At 28.1% G+C, this 18,933-nt stretch overlaps 1 protein-coding gene and 1 non-coding gene across 2 annotated transcripts in view; one reads left to right on the top strand and one right to left on the bottom strand.

Annotated features, from left to right (window-relative positions):
* The window catches only part of LOC116774061 (dopamine receptor 2), a 79,771-nt gene extending 63,932 nt beyond the window's left edge, over positions 1-15,839 (bottom strand). The window contains exon 1 of the mRNA XM_032666690.2: positions 15,594-15,839. The gene's annotated coding sequence lies outside the window, so the exon portion shown is untranslated. The remainder of the gene's footprint in view (positions 1-15,593) is intronic.
* Positions 15,840-18,463: 2,624 nt separating this feature from the next.
* On the top strand, positions 18,464-18,535 carry Trnap-agg (transfer RNA proline (anticodon AGG)). Its single transcript has one exon. It is a non-coding gene; the product is annotated as a tRNA-Pro (tRNA).
* The last annotated feature ends 398 nt before the right edge of the window (positions 18,536-18,933 follow it).

Consider the following 18,933-nt stretch of genomic DNA (forward strand, 5'->3'; position numbering starts at 1 on the left):
AAATCTCACTACGATATAATGCGTTTCATCTTATGTAAGTCTTAGTCTACTTTTGTTATTTCGGTAAACAAATCGAGTTTTTTGTGACTATAATCCAAACGGATAATTTTCCTGGAGTAAAATTTGTCTGTGTTCTGAAACTCGGTCATAAAACCAAACCTTAAGCCAACTTTTGGCGGTTTCATAAATTGTATTTCAAAATAGCTGTAATAACCGTCGTAAGTTTTTTTTTATTATTATGTTAACTTGGAATAAAATATAACGATAGTGGATTTTTTATTTGGCCTCCACTTATATTTTAATCTCACTACACTAATTCATTATTATTGAAAATTTTGTTACCCTTTGCAAGACCTAGAGCTCATATATAAAGATGAAAAAACTCAACATGAACCAACAAAACCTATCAACAGTAGATTCGTTGAGAAGTAAATCATTGTATCCAAAAAAAAAACGTTATAGAATCACTAAAAATGAAATTCTGTTTTATTTTGTTATAAATTAAACTAATTTTGTTACATTAAGTTGTTAAAAATTATAATATTGCGTGTTAGATATAATGCCAAATAAATTATTTGTTTTGACACTAAAAAAAACAACCTGTTTATAATATTATAAAGTAAATAATGGAAATTTTCCATGAAAAAAAAAACACAAATTGTTAGTAATATCGAGGTTGGACATGTACTCACGCTATAAAGCCTTAGGATAGTAATTTACTGCAGAAATCCGTGCTAATCATTGCCGCCTCATAATTACACATAAAGTAAAATTCGACTTACTTAAATTAATGTTTCACTTCGTATCATTAATTCGCAATCAATGTTGATATCAAAGGGTAAAAAGAAATTTTGTAACGAATCACTTATTTATCATACGAATCCTTTCGAATTAATTGTCATATTCCTGGATATGCATTTACAATTTTTACCGTTTGCTTAGTTGGTATCAAAAGCTATGTTTACAAATTCGCTAACAGCTATTTCCATTTAATCGAAATGCATTTCAGTACATATTTATACAGACAAGGCTTTATGTACATTTATAACAGTAACTTGCAGCAAATTTTGTTCTTGTGAAAATTCCTGTTATCATAATTCAATTTACTATATTTTAGATCATATCCGTATATAAATAAGATAGAAATTCAAATAAGGCCACCACCGAAGTGAATCTGCAATTTTAAGAAACAATAACCTTCGCTTGCAGCAATGTAGTTCCGAGTCGCCTTAACATAACTGAGATAAATGTTTACTTACTATTATGATAATACCTTAGTTTCGTGAAAATTTTTCAAAGGTTTTAAAATACTTTTCCAAAATATGAAATAATTTTAAAACGTAACGTAACAATCTTTATAATATATATAATATATATGTCAGTGTTATAAAATAAGCAAATAAAAATCTTTAAGAATAACAAAATTTTAAACTTCAAAATAAATTAAAAATTACACATTTATAATTTTTTAAAACTGTAGGAACAAGGAATTTAACCAAAAAGCTTTTTAAAACCTTTAAGCACCCTACAAACATTTTAATAGCATTACTTTACTAAGTGTGGGAACTAAAATTCTCGTTGATTATAAAATTAAGAAGTTGCTCACAGATAATTATAAAGTAACACATTAATATGAATAAACAAAAGAAAACTTCATTAAAAACAAGTACTTTTAAAGAAACTGACAGATCTAAAATGTACCAGGAAATTATCTTTAAAGTAACATTTTTCAAAGAAATAAATTATGTGTTTGTTAGTTCTAATGAGGACATTATATGCAAATAGATAACAACATCGACTTTGAAGTATTGTATATACATACACAAGCAGGTTCCAGTGAAAATGTTTAGAACTGGCCGTTAGAAACATTCCTAGTGAAAACTTTTTTGAATTTCAATTTTAGAACTCCTTGGTACCCTAATGTGATATATTGCATTAATTTTTCAATTGTTTTTGTGAATTGGTGCAAATCTAAAACTCTTGATACACGTGAAAATGAACCTAATGCGACTAAATTTTCGGTCAAAGATTTATGACAATTTTCGTTGTGGGCTTACTAAACAATAAAACTATGATAGGCCGCGATTAGCATTCCTTAATGAAACCCCGTCTCGAGTCATAATCTACAATTGATTTAACGAGCTTAATCATGGACGTAGCAATCTCAATGATGATCCGCGTCCGATCCCAGGGACGTCCTCTAACAGCGACTACTGAAGATAACATCAGTGTTATGTGACGCACAATAGAGAAAGATCAGAGAGTAAATTATCAGCAGATACGAACAAGCAACAAGGCATTGGTATGAGTCAAGTTCAAAAAATACACGAACATAGGCGTCAATAAGCTTTGTACCATATGAATTCCCCAAATTTTAACCGACGGCCAGAAATTCCTTCGTATGGACTGGTGTCGCTAAATGTTAGATGAGTTCAATGGCGGTAACTCAAATGTCATGTTGACATCGTCACAGGTGGTGAAAGCTGGATACATTCCTACGAACCCGAAACCAAAAGACAGTCAGCTCAGTGGGTGTTTCCTTTCGAGGATCGACCAACTAAGGTAAAGAAAGGAAGAAGTCAAGGAAAAAAGATGTCTACCTCATTCTTTGGTCGAAAAGACCATTTCTTGATAGTTGTGCTAGAACATGAAAGGATATAATAAGATCTAAGATTTTCGCGAGTTTTACATCTCGTCTACCCGTGATCACGGTTGCTGAAAAGTAACCGAAACGTCGGGAGTATGTAGTTTTTTACAAAAATAAATCACGCGTAGTTTATCCGAAAAATACTAGTTTCATTTACATAAAAGTACAGTTACTGCAGACTTGTATGTCAATCGTCGTTTGCCTGTAGTCTTGAAAAAAAATCGACAGCAGCGTTTTCGAAGCAGAATCCTCTTTCACCAACAATGCTTCAGCGCGCTCCGTAAAACGGACTGCTGAATATTTGACTATGGCAGCTGTCGAGATAATGAGTCATCCCCTATACAATCCTGACCTTGCGCCCTGCGGCTTTTATTTAATGCCAAGAACAAAAGATAAAATTCGTGGTCTTCACTTTACGAGAATTAAGATGTGGTGAAAGCTTACCCCAATGCCATAGAAGAGACCCTTAAGAAGGAATGGGCACACTGTTTTTCTCAGTGGTTCCATTCAAAAACAAAAACTACGTCACCAAAATTAACTACGTGTTTACCTAGGTATACAGATATTTCCACGACATAAATTACTTCATTAATATTCATATCACATAGTCTATATAAATGTTTATAATTTAATTAACATAAATATTATTATTTAATTAAATTAAGACTAATTTGGAATGTAGTAAGCAATAATTTAAAAAAATCTGTTTCTACTTTATATCGCTGACTATTTCTAAAATTAGCCAAACTATTTTCTTAAAGAAACAATACTTCAAATGGAACGATTATACGTAATCATTAAAAAACATAGATTAAAAATATTTTTTACTTTAACTCGTCTTATATCTTATTATTCATTTCCTGAACGTGAATTTTATTTATAAAGCTTGTTTGTCTCCGTTACGGCCATATTGAATGAGAACGAATAATATTTGCCCAGGAGAGTGAGATATTATCAAAATGAAAATTTTTTATTGCATTTTTTTCTTATAAATCAGGCAATACTTCAAATTTTATTTCAAATTACAAACGAAAAAATCTTTAAGAAACTGATTCATATTATATCACTTTTTAAAAACATATATGTTCTGCTTATACATTTAATTTATTGTATATTATTGAATATACAACAAAAGCCGTACTTTAAGGACACTAACTACACCTTTCCTTATAATTTTATATCTTCTTGATCTCGACCATCATTTTCACGATTGCTGTAAAGGATCTCATTATGCTGTAAAAACCGAGTAGAATTTTTCTTTTAAATTTGTACACGCAACGATCTCAGATATCCCTTAAAAGCTGTACGATTGAAAAAAATGTATCATAAGTTTTTAAGTTATCAAATTTACTGACCTTCAAACCAGCCTTTATAAGAATACTATCACACAACCTCGGTGATATAAAATTCTTTTCGCATTTACTTACAGGGAATATCTTTAAGAATGATGCTACAAACACCCGCTCGTTTAAACCAAAAAAGGGCTTAAATCTTCCGCGAAAGCACCTGCCTCTTTTATGTTCTCGCGTAAATATTTCTTAGGAAATTTGAATGTTTCTTCTGTCAAAATTTTCTAGATTCTTCAATTGTATTTTCTACCCTTCACGTTATATTAAATTTTTACATGAATACCATTAGAAAGATTTTTCCAAAGCCCACAATAAACATATAAGTTCTTAGTAGTGTTGAAAAAATATACTTTAATATTTAGCCCAATCTTTATTTACTTCATATATATTTAATTATATTGATATATTCACGTACCTCAATTTTACAGTGACAGTTTAATTAGTGACAGTTGTGAAATTATTTCGGATTTTGTTAAAAGGGAATCAATGAAACTTTTAAGAAATTATTTCTTTTATAAAGTTGAATATCTAGGGACAACACAAGGAAACCAAAATATATCATACATCCTCGAAAACATTATTGCGTGTTAAATATTTTAATTTTATATATATAATAATAATAATCAGCTTGGTGTGACTATACGATTCATAACATCAATTAATCTTTTCAAACACCAAATAACGTCTGTCTAAGATAACAAAACTAAATAGTTCCTAACTGTTAAACTTTTAATATAATTGCGTACAGAATCTGGACTGATAATCATTACGGTTAAGCTATAGAAAAAGAAGATAATTCTATCATAAGGGAACGGATAAAATTTATATAAAAAAATTATCAAGATATCTTCAAGTCAGACATTTTAAATAAGAAGATACTTAGAATTGAAATGTTAAATTATAGTATCTCTTATGACAAACATATTTGTACACTTAACTATTATATAATGAGGATAAAAAGGGGATGAGTTGCCTGTTACAAATCTTTACGACGTTGGACATATTTTTTATTTATTCATCCGGAAAAAAAAGAAGTCTGTCTTAGAACAAACAGTTATTTTAGTTGCACTTCTAACATTTGTGTTGGTATTAAAAATTGCCAAAATTCCTATTTCACAATATAATTACCGTACGTGCTCTACAAACAAAGAAGTCTCTTAGGCTGAGTCGCTGACTTACTGAAAGCTTGGAGGCACAAAGTAACATCAATGAGTGTTGTAAATTGCAACTTTCGTATGCGGGAAGTTTTGTAACAAGTATGAGCCGTGTTTCTTTGACGTTTAGTACAGAAGGTAAAGCAAATATATTCGACACCCTGCAAAGTATTTACATCGACTCCAACTTTCCTGTAGAGTTCTCAAGTTGATTCGCTTAACAACCTCATTCCTCATTTAGACGAACACAATTCCTAAAGATATCCATTTGCTATTGATATTCGTGAAGTTATGGAGATGTCACACTTTTTATATGCTTTATCTGTTTTATCTTTCACATAATTTACAATTTTCTCATCAGTGCATATATAAATTCAAAAACTTTACAAAGAGCAGCAAGGAGCGAAGGCAATAGTGTCTTCTGCTATATCCAAAATTAAACACACATTTTTTTTAAACCCATAAATGTGTATAGCATGACACATAGAACCCAAATATTAAATTAGCCTTTTGAGGAATACTATATAATTTTGGTTTAACAAATAACACATTTAAGAAATAACTTTAAAAATCATTCGTTGCAAAAATCTATTTCTTATTCAAAGTATTTTTATTAAAATTTATAAAAAAACATAGACGAATTTTAAATGAATTCTATTTAAGACGACGCGACGGAAGATTTAATCCGTCTCAATTTTTATTTTAAATTTAGAAACTAAGCAAATCTCGCTGAATTCGCAAACTATTCAAGATTCCGACAAAGCTTACAAGTTTGCGAGAATTTATTTCTTTAAAGATTACTCTGCGAGAGATATTTTTCAGGTCTCTAATATATATATATACTTATTTTGTGGATAACCAAATATTATCTTCATATAAAAATTTAAGTCAAGATCGAATATTTTATATCAATTATTGATAATTTCATTAGCAATTAATTTTATACACAATGTCCATTTGAAATAATTTTATTTTTAAAAATTTATGTTAGGCACAAGCAAATCCGATAAAGATTATAAAAAAATATTGTTATTTTTGGCATATATAATCTGTATTTTGTTCTTAATTAATCATAATATATCCAAAATCATTAATTGGAGTTTACTTTATTATTGGAGAAGGTTAACCATACATACAGAAACGTAGACAATGTTAGTCCTACGATGAAACTAAAAAGGTTTAGAGCTGGCATCCAGATATACTTGACCACACATAAAAGTTTTGCAAAAATATTTCCTATTGACACTTAAAATACATTTATTTGTTTTATTCAAATTATTTCAAGAATCTATTCTAAAACAACATATATACGCATATTTTAACATTAATTAAACAGTATTGTGAACTAAAACTTCATTATCACTTACAAAAACTGTCGTTAATAAAAAAAAAACATTTTTTTATATTTGAAATCATATCCGCTAATAAATAAGGTAAAAATTCAAATGAAGCCAACTACCGGAGTGAAACTGATTTTTGAAGAAACAATAACCATCTCCTGCAGCTCCAGCGCTCCGACTCACTTTAACATAACTGAGATTAATATTTACTTACTATTATCATAATACCTTAGTTTCGTGGAGAATTCTATGAAGTTTCAACGTAAAAGTCATTTCAAAATATAATATTAAGAAAAAACTTTTGTACGTAAATGTAAGACTATTTCATCACAATGAAATAACACAAATAAAACAACTACCTACCTTTGTTATATTCCTTTGTTATATTCAACAATAACAAAAGTAAATTCACTGTTAGTTAGAGAAAAACTTAAATATAAATTAACAAGAGAAAAAGATTTATTAAAAACTCTAGCTCCTAAAGTGCTCAAGAGTTAAACAACATACAGGGGTATCAACTTTAATTAAAATTGTAAGAAAATAACTCACTCCTGACGTTTAATTCACTTCCGCAATTCCTGAAGCACAACAAGTTGCCTTTGTTTCGTGCAAAATATTATAATATAATTAATGTTATGATATAAAAATAGCTCCAATTTTAAATAAGATATATATTTTTAATGAATATCAGTAATAACGAACGACTGTATACATTTTACAATATAAAATTTTCTGTTAGTTTTTTTGTTAATTAAAATTTTATAATAAACTAGACGGGGAGAATACGCGCTTGTTTTTTATTAGAAATACATTATGACTGTCGAGATATTTTAATGTCAATTGGAGAGATAATACAGAATTCACAGCACATTGGACTTATTTCTTAATGTTTCAAAAACCGCCAGTTATATGGTTACAGTAATTTTCAACTCCCTCTAAAAATTTTTATTTTCATTTCTTTTTTTTTTCAGAAAAACGCCTCAGACACAAACCAATACTTATATATAAGAACAGTTTTAGTTTTTGTGTTTATAAGATGTGGACATTAAGCAATTCCAACGAAAAATTCTGACACAAAAGAAAGTTATATATTTGTTATAAGAACACATAAAAATAATTTAAAGTAAAGCAGTCTTGCTTGATGACTTATGCAAAAGGAGCCTACAAATAAATATTTTACTTCCAAGACTTATCAGAAAGAATTAGCAACAAAATAATTTTAGTGGCACATAACTAATACGAGATGCGTGTTGACATACTCAAATGTCCTAATGAGTATTACAAAAAAGATACTTTGTAGAAAAAGTTAAAAGTAGTAATAATTTACCTTAGTCGTCACACCATGAAAATTAAGCTAGATTTAAATAATATATTATGATTTCATCAAATATATATATTGTTATGTTTGATTATTTACACCAGCTATTTGTTCACCACGAATCCAGAATACTAAATTTAGTCATTGAGAGTAAAAAAACAAAATCCTCATTTTTGATATACCGTCGCGACAAAAGATGAATAGTGACATCAAACACTTTTTTCTTTTCTAATTTATAGCAACTTTTGGCACCAGTAACGTCTTACTTTTCTCTGTTACAAATATTGTTTAGATGTGAATAATAATGTTAATATTATATATATATATATATATATATATAATATTAACATACTTTCACAGTACTTTACTATTTTATTTCATATATTTATATCAAACAAAATTATACAAACATATATAACAAGTAATACATTTCAAAAACTATTTCCGTATTGGTTATAACATTAATATTTCTTACGATAAAACTATATATTTCCTTTTTTTCTTGACATTATTACCCATAAATTTCGCAGATGGCTGTAACTGATGTGTGTTCTGTGTTAATTTAATAATATTATTCTACTTCTATTTGTCAAACAAAGAAGTATTTTAGCCGACTCTTTGTTTTAAATTAATGATTTATAATCTGTAGACCCCATTTGGAACTTTATTTTTAATAGTTTTAAATAAAGAACGTATTTACTGGACGATACGATGTATTGGACCCAATACAGTTACACATAGCGGAATTTTTACTCATATATATGTTTAGTCGCCTGTATTCGCAACATTTGCAAATAAACTACGCAATACTAAGTTTCCTATCATATTTTTTTACCGTCCAGAGTCTTAAATGCGGAATTTATATATAACTGACAAAGGCCAGCCCTTACTGAGAAGAAAACAAATTTATATTCCCAACTTTACAACCCAAGTCCGAGCATAATTTGACAATTTAAGCTCATCTTGACTCGAGGAAGCGCGGCTGCAGCGCAGACAGCCTTTATGTCATCCCATCGGGGTTTCATATCATGTTTTCTGAATTACCAAAGCTTAAGACATAATTTAAAGCATGACATTTTATTGCATATAAAAATTTTAACTACAATTTTGGAGTATCCCGAAATTGCTTGTCTGCTATTTTATTTGTTTTAAATAGATTTACATTTTATTAAAAATTTCATACAATTGTACGTCCCCAAAATTTTCTTTTTCGCGTCAGCTGTTTTGGCATAAAAATGAAAACGATAAATTTTTACTATATGAAATGTTTATGCAAAATTTCGTATAGTACAATGCCAGTTATTCTAAAAACTAATTTAAACAGCATCGTAAACTTCTAAGCTAGCTTTAACTAAGGATCTTAAAAAAAATTAACTTCCTCGAACAATTGTACGGAAATAATGTCGTTGTTCTGTCTTACTAATTAACACGTTAATGTTTTTCTTTTGGTAACAATAGTATTTTAATTTTTTTTTTATTAATGTAAACTCTCAGTATGTAATAAAACAAAATGTAATAAGTAAAATCCCTTTTTGAGTCCTGTAATCATCAATAATGTTGGTATGTCAATATATAGTATACTTTTTATCTAATGTTAATTATAATTTAAGTATACGATAATATTTCTAAAGTTTGTAAATCGTGAAAAAAATATTTGCGCTTTAGTTAATCACAAAAAAATCAGGACATTCAATTACTCAAACAGACAAATTTAATCAAAGAATATTTGATGAAATTCAGATTAAAATTATATAATTAAAAAAGCATACATGTATAATATAAGGATAGTATTAAGAATAGTACGATAAAAGAATCACTTAACTTCTACGGATACATATTTACGAAATTCTGTCGCATAGACAAATTTTACGTCTAGCATAAAAATGTAACATTCTCGAAATAGACCTGCTACGTCAAATCATGACTACGTCCGGTTACACCAAATGCTTTTGATATTCCTAAATAGCTTATTCTGATAAAATTGAATTTTAGATTTAAAATTTGGCTAATATTTTAACGTGAGTTAGATGCAGACACTAATTGACAAGCCTTAACTATTTAAATGAAACTAGTATTATTCGGTTATACTACGCCGTTAAACCCTAACTATACCATTAACGGGTAAACAGAACGGTTATATAAATACAAAGACATACATTTTTCAAGAAGCTCTTAAAATCAACTAAACATGATATTTTTAAAAACAGTCCTAAAAGATAAATTTCAACTGCCTTAACATTTTAATTTAGAACGAAAGAAGTCCATTTATAGTAAGTTTTATTTCAATTCACATTAAAAGGCACTAAAATAAAAACCTTGTTGAGTATGAAACGAGCTAATTAAAAATAAAATTATTAATATAAAAAATTTCTTAGAATTTCTTAAAAGGCCATAGAATTGACTGATAAATATTTAATAGCAAAACCGCCAAAGAGCAGTGGAATGTCACAAATCGAAGCAGGCGTTCTGAGAAAATCTATCAGTCTTGCAGGCGCCCCGACTTATATCGATTTCCAAGAAGGAATGAATAAGACTTAAAAATTTAAAATGGCGATACGCTACAACCACTTCATAAACAATTTTCACGTACTGTTGAACTTGGGTTCAAAATTCGCAATAACTCTGTATGATGCATCGCATACGATCGATAAGAAGAAACATGTTTCAATATAGCTATTTATGTAATACAAACTTCTGAAGATATTTTAATAACTTAGAGGTTAAATTTCATTTACTTTGAATATTCATGACAAAATATGCCAAATGGAAATTCACATTGCTGCAATATTGTTCCGGGCATGTCAATATAGGATTACGTCCAAATTTTGGGTTCTATATTTTTAAATGTGAATTCTTTGTATTTCGTTATATTAATAGCTTGTTACTTAAAACTTCTGTCAGTACTTATTCATAATCAAAATCATATATATCTTCCTTTGACCGACTTCACATAAAATAATATTAATAAAAATAATGTAACCATAACTATATTTCGGTATATTGTTTTCATCGATTTTCCAAAGAAAATAATTTTATTAATAAATTTGTACTCACTAATATATTTTCTTGAATTTTGTAGAATTTATTTTTATTACTTTAAATTAACTTTTTTTTCTAAAAATTCATAAACAACAATTATTCTCCTGTTTTAATTTATTATTCATTACCTACATCATCATACATTTTTCCTTACTCTATCGATTTTTCTTCACTCGATACGGTTTCGATTCAATGGAAAGACTGCAAAAACTTCTTTCATCTCGTCCAGCCAATATTATTATAAATAAGCGAAAATATGTTTTCAATTCAACTTACGTAAATCGTCACATTCTATCTTGATGTGAAAGTCCCAATTAATTGTTACCTTAAAATGCTGCAGCGGGATTTTCCCAGAGTAATCAGAAACCTTTCACTGGGACAGTGGCTTTGTTTTAAAAACTACTGGATTTATTGCGTCCATATCTTTTTAATTCCATTAGCAGATTTGACCAAGTTACACGGAAAAATTACACAAATGAATCATAGAAAAAATATCATTTAGCAGAGTTTAAAACAAAAGGATGGAAAGGTTAAACTTTTTAAACAGTTAAGCGTTTAAGTATTGTTTTTAATTAACTTTAGAGAATATCTTATAAATGCAAATTCCTTTCTTGTATACCTTCTATAAGCAATTAAATTAAATATATATATATATTAATAACCAATTGGTTAAAAAAACGTTGCAATATATATATATATATATATATATATATATATATATATATAACTTTTCATAACATTATTGCTTGTAAGAAAATCTTCCAAAACTGTTTATTGCCGCTAAATATGATATTCAAATTAATGATTATAAACTTCTTTGAAAACAGAAAATTTTAAAGATGGTTATTTAATGACACTTTTCGGGTCGACCTTGTAATAATTAATGATTATATAAAAAAAAATATTTTTAAATACACAAAAATATACTTTCTTTTTATTTATAGTTCTTTTTTATCGAGAAACAGTCAGTCAAACATCGTAACATATTTCATTATAACATTTACTTGACCATACCTATTACCTATCAGTTGAAAGACTTCTCAACTGATCAAATGACTGTCTTCATATGATACACAATGTCTTCCGTTCTCATAGTTTATTTCAATGTTCATCCGTATCATAAAACTATACATCATATGTAGGAGACAAGTATTTGTTCAATTGTTCCATTAAAAATACCACATTGACCTTTACTTCCACCTACACGCTGGAACCGACTCGATGGTATTTTTATATGATTTACATGATTCTACCCTCAGCTTTTATTGTTTATACCCTGGGATACTTGCCAGAATCATTTGTTAATATTATTTTGACCTTTACGCCCTACGCACTTATGAATTAATTTTGATATTTTTATGTTATTACAATAATTGCAAATATTAATATAACAATTTGTCATTTTTATCGTCAATTATGTTTTTATTTCTTGTGATAGAATCTTTAGAATGTGATTTATGTGAGAAATTTATCTGACAAAAGCTATATAAAAGGTTTTATATTAGCAATATCGTTGAATTTACTATTTGCTCCTCGTATTTACACGTTTCTTAGATCTACGAATTTTCAATGCTAAAATTAAATTCTTAAAAACTAACCTCAAACAACATGTAAACAGATTTTAAATAATTTCAAACATAAAAAGGGCTTAATCTATATTAAGTTACATTTAATGGAAAAGAGCTTTCAGTTTTTTTACATAATTCGTCTTTATTATAATATGTCACTGTCCCAATGTAATGAAAATTAATAATTTATTACAACTAATACTACACCGATATTATAATTTAATCTGAAGGAGCACTTATTCCAATAATTTTTTAAATAATATAAGTCACTCGGAATGTTGAGATCATTCTTATCCAGACAAAGTAGGTATTACATAACTGGACATAATCTTATTCTGGCTGACTCGAGTTTGTCAACATCCATGTAACACTATCTTGAGACTTGAGTATTTATTTATTTTCTGAGACTACACAGAAAACAAACTAATAAAGTATTAGTAAGTAAAGTTAAATCCTATAAAATAATAAGACCGTAGAAGTACTTAAATATACATATATATATATTATCTAACGTGTCTTGCATTAAAACTGTTCTTAATTACACTCCTACAATAAGTTAACCAATTATAATGCCATGCATAATATCTTGTAAGTCTAACAGAGTAAAAAAATACTGAAGTAATATAAATATTTATTTTAAAACACGGTTTAAATTCCTAAGACATTTACATCAGTTCTAAAACTTAGTATCTACATAATTTTTATTATCTGTTACTCACGTCCGACATCTGTCGTGTAATAAATTTTTTCTGTTTTGTATTTTCGTAGAAGGTACGTTTTTAATTTAAAAACTTTTTATTATATTCAAAATTATTGGACAACCTCACACACCGCTACGTATTTTTACTTGGCACCGTCTTGACGGTTGACCGATAACCTATTCAAATAAAAAATATAAAAATTTCTGAACAAATATAAATTATGTTTAATATTCTTAAAAAGATTTTCAATTACAAGTCGAGAATACGTTAACCCCGATGTTTTTCCTCTAGCTTCTTCCTCAAGTAACGCTGTCCTTATAAACAGCGAAAGCTAGCTAAGATATATAGTACATGGGATATGCCGATTTTCTGAATATCTTGTAGGATAACCTTCGTTTCGATTTATTGCTCGCAAGTCGCGAATTTGGCAAAAATAATTTGGACCTTTGCCAACATGAAGCCTTGCTGCTGTATCGATCTATGTGTATATCTTCCTTAGGCTACATGAGCTTGTGGCCTCAACGGTCTCAAGAGTTTGTTCATCAAAAAACTTATCGCTATGTAATTACTATAGTTATAAAGAATAAAAATAGTAAAAAGTAATTCAGAATGTCAAATTAATTATTCTTCCGTTGTTAGAATTACAAGCCATTCATAATAAATATTTATAAGACATTTTATTTCGTGCTTTTGCAATTATTATTTTTTTGTTTATTAATAACAGTGAACCCGCTGAATAGACTTGGACAATATTATTTTTATAATCTGTATTATCATCTCAATTATTATTTCGGTATATGGCTTAAGAACTGTTATCAATTTACTATAATATTATACTGGAAGTAATATGACGCAAGCGATATGACGGGTGTAATTTTTCTATCAATAGCTATAATGAAATCTATCCGAGGCTAAGGCAGAAAATAGTAATATATAAAATTAATAAATACAAACCCCAGAAACTAAATAACATTTAAATATACAGAAACTAAATAACATTTAAATTGTCATCGCTTAAATTTTCAAATATAGAAAATATAATTTCAAAATCTTCAATATAGAGGAAATAATGTTTCGTCCGAAAAAAAATCGAAATTATCAAAAATACTTATGTAGAATCCAAAGGAGGTTGGCAAATACGACACATTAGCAAGTATTCATCCACAATTTAAATTATTTGGCAAACAAAAACCAATTAAAAACTAAAATGGCACCAGAACAACATGTTGTAGTAGGTAATTTGTGACATTAATATTTATTAGAATTAAAAATATTTAAGCAATTTGTTTTTAAAACAAATTAAATTCACACTGCGGTCAAGACCTTTATTTTAACGGTTCTTTATTAAGGAGCTTAAAAAGCTTTTTATGTTTGGAAAACGAAATGACTCCCTGTATAAATAGCCTTTGATGTTACATTAATAGCTGCGACCTTTACGGTAAAAGATTACGAAATCTTTTTACATGATATCTTTATTTAAAAATAACGATAATAGTGTATTTATTTTTGCATTCAAACAAAGAAAATGCTTTTCATCCTTCGTAATATTGCAGATAATAAGAGATACTTTTCAATTACAAAAATATGAAAGACCACAGATTAAAAAATGTTTATTCTCTTCACTGTATATTGGTTTCAATTTATCAGAACAAGTTTTTTTTTTCGATAAAAATAAAAGACTTAATTTAGCCATAGAAAAATATAAACACATTTTTTAAATTCATTTAATTACAATCCGTTATATCTTAGCTTTGCCAATTTTCATAATTTTTTTGTGATAAGTAACATAGTCTGTGGGCGTCCTCAACATGATTTATTTTATTTTCTTTTACTGTTCCAATACTCTCGGTCTATTCTTCTTGAAAATAGATAAAACTCCTTGGAGATTGTTTATTATGTATCTAGGTCACAAATATTGTTAATTTATTACGAAATTCATATAAAACAAACTTAAAAAAATAAAAGCGTCTATACAATTTTATAAATCGAATACATTCTTTGATCTGCTGAATACAATAAAAAATTTCATGACATTATTCCTAGTAACCTAATTTTTTATCCACACAATATTAAGCTGTAATTGAGTTAGACTGGAAACAATAACTCAAACTAACTATCCGAGTAACGAACTATGAATCAAGAATGACGTGATATATAGCATACATTGACGTACCTAGCTCAGTGTAGGCCTGTACTTTATAAGCACTTATTAAATCCGCATATGCTCAAAAACTGAAGTGCTTCACTTTCAGTTTAATCAAATAAATAAAAAAAAAATCACGTGATTATGTAAGTCAATATTATATTTAGAAGACTTAATTTTTCTTTCTCGCATTATTTGTCGGATAATTGTTATTTTTTAATACGATTATAATTACTTTTATCCTAAGAAATAATACCAAAAAACTGAGAGAATATGATTTAATGATATTAATATTAAACATATTAAGTAATTTTATCGAAAAGTTTTGTCTTACCGTCGTTACATATATCCCATGAAAATTTCTCCATAACTCTATCAAGCCACATGTACTTTAAAAAACACATTTAAATATTGGCTAAAGTTTTAAAAGTTATGAAACAGTTCGGTTTTATTTCAACCCATTTAATAAATTGTTTTGCACCTATTATATGAACTCTTTGGACACATCATACTTTACATCATTAGTTATCTGTGACGAAAATTTACGCGCGAAAACTGTAAAATGGCGCCCCACAGACGCGTCACGATCGCACCTCACCAAGCTACTAGCTTGTAAAGAGTCGACTCACTAGATTCGCTATGCGCTGAAAGATGCGCAAGTCTGTTAACAACTTTATTTTATTATAGAATATTATAAATTTACTTCCTTCTATTACTACCATAACTAATAGTTAAATAACTTAGCAACAGATAAAACAATATTTTGGTGATGATAAAGTTATTCAAAGAAGTATAGATATAACACCAGAAATATTTAGTATAAAGTGGAAATACCATGTAGGATAGGACCTTCATAGGCTCGTCAATATTAACAAAATAAATTCTTTGAAATAATTTTATCTTACAAAGCGGATAAAATTACGCTTTATGCTCAACCTAAAACAATTTTCTATTTGAAACGCGTCTGCGTAAGTTAATTATAATATTATTTGGTTACTTTTGCTGGTTCTATGTTGATATGTGTTTAAATTAGCGAACTTTGTGGGAGGCCTACGTTCAGCGATGGGTGGATGGATGACTTGATTGATTATGTTAAAGTATTTTTAGTAAATTCATTAAACTCTTTGATTAGTTTAATTTAGTTTCGTTATATTCGCAATGATTCGAACCCACTCTTCTCTCAGTCACGTCACCAATTAAACTATGTATTACGGCTCTTTGAATTTCAGCACTTTATAATAATTTACTGAAAACAGAGTTTTTGGTATTACAATAACTTTTGTTGTCGCAATATTTTTCTCTCGTCTATCGCATGTCTCATTACAGGGTGTATTTTTCTTTTTTTTTCATTGAATTTTGTGTAAAATTATAGGACTTAAGTAATTCGTTTTCATTATGTATGTCGTACTGTTACGAATGAAATAAAAAAATGTCGTTAAATACTTGGTCGTCTGTTTATTTAAAATTATCACTACCATTTAATATTAAACTGCCATTTCAATACAATACACAAATTAAATGCTTACGATCCAAAAATGTTATATAAAACCACACCAAACTTAAAAAAATATCTTAATTCATATCCGATTTTTTTTTTAATTTAGAATAAATTAATTTAAAAATCTGGTCATTATTCTTTTAACGGATTTTTTTGTTTCTTTTAAATCATAGTTTCCTGTTTAATCATGTTTGTATAAAAACAACTTTTTTGAAATACAAACTCTTTTATTGGGTAAAATTTTTTTCTAGCTTAAATTTTCAATTACTTTTAAGGAAATGTCTGAAAACATTGAGACGAATAAATAACATTGCACATTTTCAAACGGTTACAACAAGATATTATGACGATGCATTTTAAAATTTTAAATGTTTCTTCAATTATGTTAATTCTATTTTATTTATTGACACCTATTAGTTCTAATCTATATTAAAATCATAACCAACACTTTCTTTTAAAAGCGTTAAATGTCGTTGTTGTTTACACTGAACTACAACAGTTAACAAGTAAACAGCCCACAGCGATTCTCTACCTGATACAGATATCCATTCGCGGAATGCAAAGGATATATTAAAAGCTTCAGATATAAGTTCATGTTAACTTTCAAATTTTCTCTTATAGACGAACCAGAATTTGAAAATATTTTACTGCCGGTTGCAGACAAAACCGGGCATTTCCGGTTTACAGACAAAACCATCAAGCTACATCACTATACAAAAACATTCTATTATGATTATTTATTATCAATGTTTTTATATATTCCCTCCTTTGTATGGTTGTAATTTGGTTTGTTTATTTTGATCAACATTGAAAGAATTAAATTTCAATATCGCATCCTTAATTGATTGAAATAACAAATAGTTTTAGACACAATGTTAGGTGACACTGTAAAAGCCAATAGGGCTAACAGCTACAGTCAAGTCGAAAAAAATGTTAGGGGACCTACGTGATATAAATATGGCGGACAGTCCAAAATGGCGATTTTTTTATTTGATTTTACCAAACTAACACATTTGTAGAATACGATTAATGACCTTTTAGTTATATTATCTTAAATTTTTGCATAAAGATAAAAATAACTATAAATTTATAATAAGTTGTAAAGGGTGTCACAATACGGGGATTTTAGGCAACCATATCAACATTATTACTTTGGTATATGATAAATAGTGATAAGAACGCTATAAATAAGATATATATTTTATTAAAACAGATATGTTCATAATTATGTCATAGATATTATAAACAAAAATAGGTTTGAGTTGATACTAAAATCGATATTGCAAATGCTACGCAATGTTATTTTTATGTTTTTCTTTATAGTTTTTAAACCAAATGCTTAGTGAGTAAATTTTCCGGACGCTGACATTATGGCAGTAATTTAAATATTACTGCACTTTTGTTCGAATTTAATGATCCGTGTCAAAAAAAAAATACAAAAAATTGTTGATTTTAGACATTTGAAGAGACGAAGCACAATTAAACACTTTAAATAAATGGCTATTTATTAAATTTATCTAACCTGTTCTTTTATATATTTAAATATCAAAAAAAAAATTCCTTACGCTCATAATACTTTATGACCTACACCTTAAATACCAACTAAAATAATCACGTACACGTGTTTGAAGCATAGCTACTTTCACCTTAACATGCATTATGTATTATTTTCACATTGTTGTATATTTTCACCCAAGTGTCCAAGCGGCTCGTTGGTCTAGGGGTATGATTTTCGCTTAGGGTGCGAGAGGTCCCGGGTTCAAATCCCGGACGAGCCCAACCTTTTTTTTTACTATAGTGCAATAAAATATCAATTAAAAATTTTTCTAACTTTATCAACATTTTTAAAAGCCCTAAATTTATTTTAACTCATTTTTAAATATTTTTTTTAGTATTAAAATATAATTATTTCCATAGTGTACAAATTATTGAAAATGTATCTATAATTAAATTATATTTCAGATTCCATTAGTCCTAACTGGCGTAGTATCTCAATCATTCTTTGTTTATATTTCCCAAAGCGGCGGCAAAAACGACAAACATTAAAAACATTTTCATGTCAAAACAAATAAGGCGAAACAATTTTACGAATGATATTAAATATCCACAGTAAATACTTTATGCTTTTATAAGCGGAAAATTATTTCGGCTTTAAAAAATATTGTGACGGTGGAAA

The sequence above is a fragment of the Danaus plexippus genome, chromosome 20 (assembly GCF_018135715.1).
Source record: "Danaus plexippus chromosome 20, MEX_DaPlex, whole genome shotgun sequence".
Lineage (NCBI taxonomy): Eukaryota > Metazoa > Arthropoda > Insecta > Lepidoptera > Nymphalidae > Danaus > Danaus plexippus.